This window comes from Cryptomeria japonica, chromosome 1 (genome assembly GCF_030272615.1).
Source record: "Cryptomeria japonica chromosome 1, Sugi_1.0, whole genome shotgun sequence".
In the NCBI taxonomy this organism is placed as follows: Eukaryota; Viridiplantae; Streptophyta; class Pinopsida; order Cupressales; family Cupressaceae; genus Cryptomeria; species Cryptomeria japonica.
Genome location: NC_081405.1, coordinates 4852879 through 4862463, shown reverse-complemented (window position 1 = coordinate 4862463; position 9585 = coordinate 4852879).

Below are 9585 nucleotides of genomic sequence, written 5' to 3'. Positions count from 1 at the left end.
ATGATATATTCAGTGTGATGATATTCTAAGATAGTGGTGGATGTCATATGTGTTTGCCATGATATTGGTTGCTTGATACAAAGGTTCAAGAAGAATTTCATGATCAGTATATTCTTTTCATATCAATTATGCTATTCAAATTGTTGCTAAAAGACAATGGGTCTCTTGGCAACCCTTTGTATCTCTCCTTGAAATAATGTGCCTCAATTGTGCAAGTCCATGTATCTTTCCCTAAGGTATGTAATGAAACTTACAACCAACTTTATGACAATTTCCACATAACCCAATTTAGATTTTAATAAAATAATCACATAGAATCCACATGCAAAGAATAGACAACATACTCATCAAAGATGACACAAGATATACCTTGGGAAAGCCCTCATGAGGAAAAAAACCAGCCTCGAAAAGCATCCATCACCATGTATTATTCAGTAATACAATATTACAATACAACTGTGAAAGCTTCTGAAACCCAGCCATCAACAAGCACTCCATGTGAATAAGCATATAACCACACATCCCATGCCATGCTTCCAACCTCCACAAATGTTAACCTGACTAATTGACCAACCCAAACAACTACCCTTGTGGTTGCTTTTGTAAACACAAGCTCCCACAAAACCACCAAGTGGTATTACAACTAAACCATGTGCAAATACCATGGGCTACCTACCCCCTTGACCCCACATCTAACATTAGGTACTTTAATAAATTAATTTCCCCAATATTAAATAAATACAATATAATATCCCAATGTTACAATACAACTCATTAAGTGGTCCCAAGAATATTCCCAAGGAATCTCTACATGTTACACCCCCATGTGCAACATCAAATAAATAAATATTACATTACATGTCCATGGGAAACTCACATAATAAATAAATATTACAATTACAAACATTATTATGCAAGGTGTACAACACCTATTTTTCCAACATTCTCCCACTTGTTGTATACATTGCATAAGGGGAAATAAGTAACCACAACATGAACAAGGGAACAATCCCTCTAGCACATATACCATAATGGAATCAAAGTTCCCCATGTGCTCCATCAAGATACCTGCAACAAGAAACAAAGTGACCACCATTTCATACATGAATGCTCCCACCCTTCACCATGTCACTTCCACTAAAAATGAAAAGGCCATACAATGAGAAAGCCACACAATCTGTCTCAACAAATGATAAGTCCCATATCAACTGATATCCAAACACAAACACTCAATCCAAAGGTATCCAATGCATCGGTAGCTGTCAAGAACCAATAACCATAGCTGAAATAGCACCCACAACTAGTGCTAACACATCCAACTATCCATACCTCCAAGGTATACAAATCAAGTGAATCTAATATCATTAACATATACAACTCATAACATGCAACAATAAGCTCCAAGTGCAATACCTGTCACATATGTACACCTAGAAACTCCCACTGCATAGGTAATGTCAAATCTGAAATGAATCCACTAATAACATCTCATAGAAAGTGTAATCATAACCATGTAGTATCAAGGAACATCCACAACAATATGAATAACTTGTAAACCAATAACCTACAAGTACAACTTTCACAATTCTCCCTAACTCTCCCGTTCTCCACAACCAACAAAAGAAAGAGATAAAGGAACATCCATGTCATCTTCCACATGACAAAACATGAATACAAAATGTAGATGAGAAAATCTAATCTTAGATCTTATGAGCCAAGATCTAGATGATTTTACATCATTCCAATGGAGAACTTGCAATATATATTATTAAATATACAACAAGCACCAACAATATGCATGGAAATACTCTGGTAATTATGAATGCAAAATGTAAAGCATAGACAAGACTTATTTTGCAACAAAATTTTTGATATTTTTCATGACTTTTTCATGTATTTGATAGTTTGTTTTTTTTAATATTTTTAGTAGGTTGTGCAAGGCATTTCGTAGAATTTTATTTAATGTTTGTAATTGATTTTACACAACCAATCGCATGAGGTGAAACATGGAAAGCAAGGCAAATCAATGCAGTAGTTGCAAAAAAATAATTACAGGAAAAAGTAACAGTCAGAAAAGTGGGTTGTCAAGTAGTATATGAATGCTAAATACAACACCATGGATGTCAAAAACAACAACACACAAATAAAGAGACCAATAGAACCTTGCAAGCAAAGTGGACTGTAGCATGAGAGATATTCCATGCAGATTGTGGATTTGAGACAAAAACATGGGAGCTTAAGGGCAAAGATAGAAAACGTGGGAGATTGTTTGTAAAATGCCTTGATCTAGTAACTGTTGGAAATGCACAAAGCCAAAAAAACATCCTTCTCACAACTTGATATGATTACAGAAAATGCTAAAATAGACTTGTTGAAACGTAGGCTATGAAATGAAATTGTAGAGGAGGGGATTTGTCACCTCTAAGATGATGAATCTTAGAGGACAAATCGATCTGTCACTACCTCACTTGAATTGGCGCTAAGGTGAGCTAGGGGATAAAAATGAAAAGCTAAGCTAATAGACTGTAGACGAGACTCCTAGATGACTTTGTTGAGTCTTTGTCCTCGGGATGAGTGCATGGAGCTGGGACACCAACGCGGTGCGTTGTCGTCCAATATAGACAAAACACAAAAAATCATAGGGGGTAGCAGATACAATTATAATATTAAATAAACGTGGAAAAACAACAAGATAAACTAATAATACAGAGTGATAAATATTAGAATGACTTGAGAAGAGGGAAAAGAGGGAAACTCACAACTGGTCCATGACTTGAAGCTTCCTGCTAAATGATCTTCTTCTTATGATTATAAACCCGCACACAAGAAAGAAGGAAAATGTTGGGGGCTGCTTGGGGACTTGCCTTAGTCAAATCCCTGTGTTTGGTGTTTCCACCTCCACAGACAGCCAGATAGATTGATAGAATATAAGATAAATGCAAGATACAATAAATGATAAATGATAAATGATAGAAGAGGGATGTGATAAATCCCAAGATGCACAAAGATAGGATAAATAGATAGATAGAAGGATATTACCAAAGAGGCTTGAGAAAGCCAAAAGAGTTGCAAGAGATATTGTGAGAGTTTGAGAGTGCTACAGAAAAACAGAGACTGATGTAGCAAGCGAGAGTGAATCAAAGAAAGTTGTGTGAGCCCAAAGAATAAGAGAGATTGTGTCTAGAAACTAGAGAGCTTGAATGAAGAGATGATAGATTTAAGAGAGAAGAGGAGGGAAAAGGGGGCTGGCAATCCATTTGAAATATTCGGGGACATTTCCATTGACATGCTCGAGTGACAAGTGGAAAGGCATGCTCAGAACCGACATTTGAACGTTAAGATGTCATGGGATGAATGCGTGGCACGCGGACATCCATGCAACACACTAGTGTCCAAATGAATCGGGCTCAAAAACAACAGGAGACAAGGGAGACACATGGCTAACAAGACTGACGCCATGAGGGAGTTGTTGAAAAGGGGGTCTGAAGCATCCTGAGAGGGAAAAGGCTAATGTAAGGGCTGAAATGAGCCTACTTAGGTGCTAGAGGAATGAACACCAAAGTGGTTACAAAAGATGTAGGTCGAATTACAAAGGGGTATGCAATTTTTGACACTACAAAAATAATGTTTCAACCTGCAAACATTAGTCAAGGCATATTTAAATATTAAACAAAATGCATAAACCTGCAAACAAAGACAAGGCAAGTTAATTTTTTGTTAGAATACTCCAAAGAAACAATCTTATGAATGCCCTAATTACAAACTTCAGCCAAGCGACAATCAAAATCACATGAAAGGACAAGGAGGTCCCACCGAGCGTGCCAATTGTAGATGAGAAAATCTATTCAGAGATTTTATGAGCCAAGATCTAGATGGTTTTACATTATTCCAATGGAGAACCTGCAAGCTAACACACATGTAAAATCAAGAGAAAAACACACACACACACATGCATTAAATATAAAATCTCACTCCATTGTTCTCCTACCAATCAAGATCTTGTGTTCAAAATATGGGTGCTCTCAGAAGCACATGCATAAGAAGCTATGATGGACAGATGTGAAAGATATCAAATATGATGAAATGACATAGAGATGAAAAATCAATGAGATTGTAAACACAATGAACAAATATGAAAACTTGAATGCAAGAGAAAAGATTCAAAATGCATGCAAATGATAGAGAGATTTGCCAGGCTTAGAAATGAGGAGGAGCAAGGTATTTATAGATGTTCTCAGGGTGGAATCCAAGTTTCAAGACAAATGTGGGATAATAGATTAGGGCATAAATGAAGAGTGTTTATCCTACATGTATTAAGTATATGTAATTGATAGAGGTGAAATAAGATAAATAAAAAGATGACGTGGATATGAGAGGGATTTCAGAAAATGGATTTATTTAAAATAAATAAAATGGATTATATGTTATTAAATGGCTGAATAATAGAATATATATTGATTTAATGGAATAATGATGAAATATAATAATTTATAAATATTATGAAATAATGGATGATATGGCTATTATATTGAAAAATAGGATTATTAAAGAATGGATCCACTTTGATGATGATTAGAGAATCGATATTTTGATAAGAGGACACTTTTTCATGAAAATTTTGTTGTTTCTACACAAACTAATCAACACATAGCTCCAAACAACCTCAAACCAATGTAATGTGAAATTGAACATCTAAGAAGATAACCAAGACCAAAGAGAGAAATACTGCAAATCTAAACCTGTAGCATGTCCTTCTACATACACCTCTACATGCCAACTATGTCAAGTATGATCTCCTCCATAAAACCCCAAATGAGAATAGCATAACAACACCCAAACTCATTCAGTCCCTTGGACTAGACAAACATATATAACATGTAATCAACATGGATGTAAGCCTCTCATAACCAAGAAGACCAAACTAATATCTATTCCCAATCCCAAGGGAATATGCCCGATAAACCATCTCCTAAACTCAATATCAATGAATGTCATCATAATAATAGCTCAAATGCACGAGGAGATAAACAATGCTAAACATCTCTCAATCCTCAAGAACTAACCATCTATCCATAGCTCAAGATCCATATCTATGAAAGATAAGCATAAACATAATGCATCTGAAAGGAACAATGGGCAATACCTCTCAAGTAGTAAATTGCCGAGTAGACCAAGAGTGGGGAATGAGAATGCTCATCCAAGACATCCAAGTCATCATGACTCATCTAAGAATAATCTCCTCTCAAATCTATACCAGGTGAATGCTCCCTAGACTTCTTGGTGAAACTATCAACCTTCTCAACATATATCTCTAATCACAAGAGAATACCAACATCACCTATGTCTCCATGTATCCATGAGTACTTGTACCCAATCAATCCATGCCAAACTCCAAATGCAACATAGCATCACCATGAAGTAATCAAGCAAATGACCATGTACCCAATATAAAGATAACTACCAAGATCAATGTCAAAGCTCCAACTACAGAATGAAGAACATAAACATGACAACATGATCTAACCATCTCCTCCAAGGAGATAACATGCTCCATATGAACATATTAAATAACCATATCATGCCAAAACTCTAAATGTGTATCAAGAGTATACCATGACATAATATCAACCATCCTATCAATCAAGGATAACATGTCAAATGAAAGCATAAACCACACCTCAACCAAGAATTCCTTGAATCCTCCAAGATGTCCACATCCTCAAATATCATGAAGATCACCATCTCCTACAAGTGTACCCACAAATGTGAAAGACCCTTCTGTAGCAACAGGATCTAAGGCATCCTCCAAACATCTGCACACTAAGAAGATCATCCACCATCCAATGCTGAGTACACATCACTGCCATAAGCTCCCACTGAACTGTGATACCGAGCTCTCCATAGCATCATGATAACCATCTCCTAAATGAAGATCATCCAAGTCTACACACATATAACTTAAATGTCAATAACTTCAAGTAAAGCATGAACTCCAAGCCAATAAGATAAAAAACCACCAACAAACAATCAAGAACCAATCCTAGACTGCCACATCATCACTGTCAAAAGCTCCCACTAAAAGTGTAAAACCAAGCTATCCATGACATCATGATAAAATCATCCTCTAACATGAGAATCAACCAAATCCATCTAACAATCAAAGAACTCAATGTGCACATGATGAGCTCCCAAAAGTCAAAGTAATCATGATCCTCAACCAAGAAGATACACCGACATAACTAATCAAGAATCCATATCAAAATATCATTGATCAAAGCACCTACAAAACCAATCATGTCAAAGTCCCTAAACACAAGGAACAACCATGACATCATGATCACCTCCACAAAACAAGCATCTAACTCTCAATGTGTCCAATCTGTCAGCATCACATAGTCAACACCATAGGTCCTCCACCATGACTGTACCTAGTAACAACATCTCTCCTCCTCAACATAACAACAAAATCAATAAACCATGTGACTAAACCAAGCCACCAATCCAAATATGCATCAATAATGAAAGATCTACGAGCATAGACAACCCATATACAAGCCATATATGCAATCCTGTAAGTATAGACCGCCTACAACATTGCACAACTTGTAGACCCAACAATGCAACATACATAATCAAACTAAAATTAATAACCATGTCAACATGTGAGCAATCGAGATACACCATTGAGTGTATAATGACACCAAATCCAAATCTCCAATATGTAACATGTCATAAACTCATAATGTCACCATAGTCAAAAGAACTAATAAACAACCCATATCAAAATATTAGAAAATAAATCATCTCAAACTTGCTCCAAATCTAAACCAAAGTGTAGTGCTCTCAAAGAGCTTTTCATCGACTATTCGAAGTCCAAAATCCGACTCCATATGCTCAAGTTATGACCTCTCAAAGCCATAAAGGTAACTCTGACTTCTAGTTCACATCTCACTGCCCAAACGACAAAATCTAGAAAAAATAATTACAAAAACATGTAGTGCACTTAATCACCTTTCCAACGACTATAAGAAATCTAAAAATTGACATCATACGTCCGAGTTATGCTCCATGGAAGAAAATCAACCAATTAGGCTATATGCAAGCAACTGGACCCCAAAAAATTCACCAATATGCCATAAAAAATATTTTCCAATTTTTTTAATAACAATTGTGGTCGGCCCAAATGCCTAGACCCCACAAAATACAAAACTGACATATAACAATAATACATGGTATTTTAAAATAATTGGGCGGTATTAAAAAAGTTTTTATTTAAAAAAAATTATAAAAAATGAATTTAAAATAATAAATTTCGTGGCAATTAAATTTTTGTGTTTGTTTTAAACCCACAGATGTGGGTGGCTAACGGGACCCCATGATACCCATGGTACCGATGTCTCGATCGAGAAAATCCCATCGGTGGTACCGTGTGGTACCATCGTTGGGGGGAGGCCCGACAGGCCTGCAGACCTACGAGTCTGCAAGTACTATCAATACCTGCGAACCCATGGGGGGTTGGGGGTGGTGCCCCCACCACCAAAATATAATTTTTTATTTTTTAAAAGTTTTTTCACAAAATCCCCCCCTTCACCAATTTTTATTTTATTTTTCAATTTTGCAGGGAAATTTTTTCGTCGACGAGAATTTTTTAATATTTAATTTTCTGTAGACTGCAATAAACAATTTGACGACCGTCAGTATAAAAAAAATTGCATTCTTTTCAACTGAGACCAAAATAGGTCGAATTATATATTATTTTTTGTCTCCCAACCAACCTGAATCCGTCCATGAGGTCTGTTTTGTCCCATAGGGTTATTTGTGAAATCTCACCCCAAAACCCTCATATAAAATCACAAGCAAGGAAACCCATTTGACCCAACATTTTTCTAACCCCAAATTTGCCAACAACCCATCATAACAAAAACCCAAAGCCTCAGATCTGCAATAAACAACCTGCAAAACCCTCATATCTTGCCTTGTATTTCATTCTAACATACATTTATGGATTCAACACCCAAGGTTATAACGACATAAAACCATAGCTCTGATACCACTTGTAAGGAAACTTGCAACCAACTTTATGACAATTTCCACATAACCCAATTTAGATTTCAATGAAATAATCACATAGAATCTACATGCAAAGAATAGAAAACATACCCATAAAAGATGATACAAAATATACCCTGGGAAAACCCTCATGAGGGAAAACTTGGCCTCCAAAAGCATCCATCACCATGTATTATTCAACAATGCAATATTACAGTACAACTGTGAAAGCTTCTGAAACCCAGCCATCAACAAGCCATCAACAAGCACTCCATGTGAACAAGCATGTAACCACACATTCCATGCCATGCTTCCAACCTCCACAAATGCTAACCTAGCTAATTGACCAACCCAAACAACTACCCTTGTGGTTTCTTTTGTAAATACAAGCTCCCACAAAACCACCAAGTGGTATTACATCTAAACTATGTGCAAATACCATCGGCTACCTACCCCCTTGACCCCACATCTAACATTGGCTATTTTAATAAATTAATTTCCCTAATATTAAATAAATAAAACATAATATCCCATTGTTACAATACAACTCATCAAGTGGTCTCGAGAATATTCCCAAGGAATCTCTATGTGTTACATGTCCATGTGCAACATCAAACAAATAAATATTACATTACATGTCCATGGGAAACTCACATAATAAATAGATATTGCAATTATAAACATTATTATGCAAGGGGTACAACACCTATTTGCCCAACAAGGTAGTGACCCTTAGTTTTGCAAGTCCATTAGGTGCATTATGCCCCTTGGTAGTGAGCCTAAAATATTGTAACCAATTCTATTTATATTGTGAGCACAATTATCACTATGGTTTTTCCCTATTGGGTTTTCCACGTAAATCTAGTGTTCATGTGTTGATAGTTTTTGTATTTTTGTAGAATGTTTAAATATTGTTATAATTTGATTGATTAGTTTTAAAGTGATCCAAATTGACTCACCCCTCCCCTCTCAGTCCTATCGTGGGTTCAATAATTGATATTAGAGCAAGGTTTCTCTCAGAAGAGTTTAATCACTTGAGGTAGATTCAAAATGATGTGGGAACTTAATTTCAAAGTACTAAGGTTTGATGACACAATTTTTTCTTAGTGGAAGGAGAGGATGGAATCTTATTTGGAAAATTTGTCGAATGGAATCTAGGAAATTGTAAAAACTGGTTATACACCTCCACCAAATGGACCCCAAACTCTAGATGAACTTAAAAATCATGAGAACAATGCAAATAATAGAACAATAATTATTAGTTGCTTGAGTGATACAGTATTTGGTAAAATTAGTCGGTTGAAAGAAGCAAAAGAAGTCTAGAACAAGTTAAGTCAAGCATTTGAAGGAGACTTGAAGATAAAGCAAATTAAGCTAATAAATCTGAAACAAAAATATGAGAAGATTAGTACGAGATTAAGCTAGCATGAGAATGTTATGAAGTTGAGATTGATCTAGCATGGAAAAGAAACTAGCATGATATATTAAAACATGATGAAATTTATGCTATAATGCAACTAAGATGATCTAAAAATG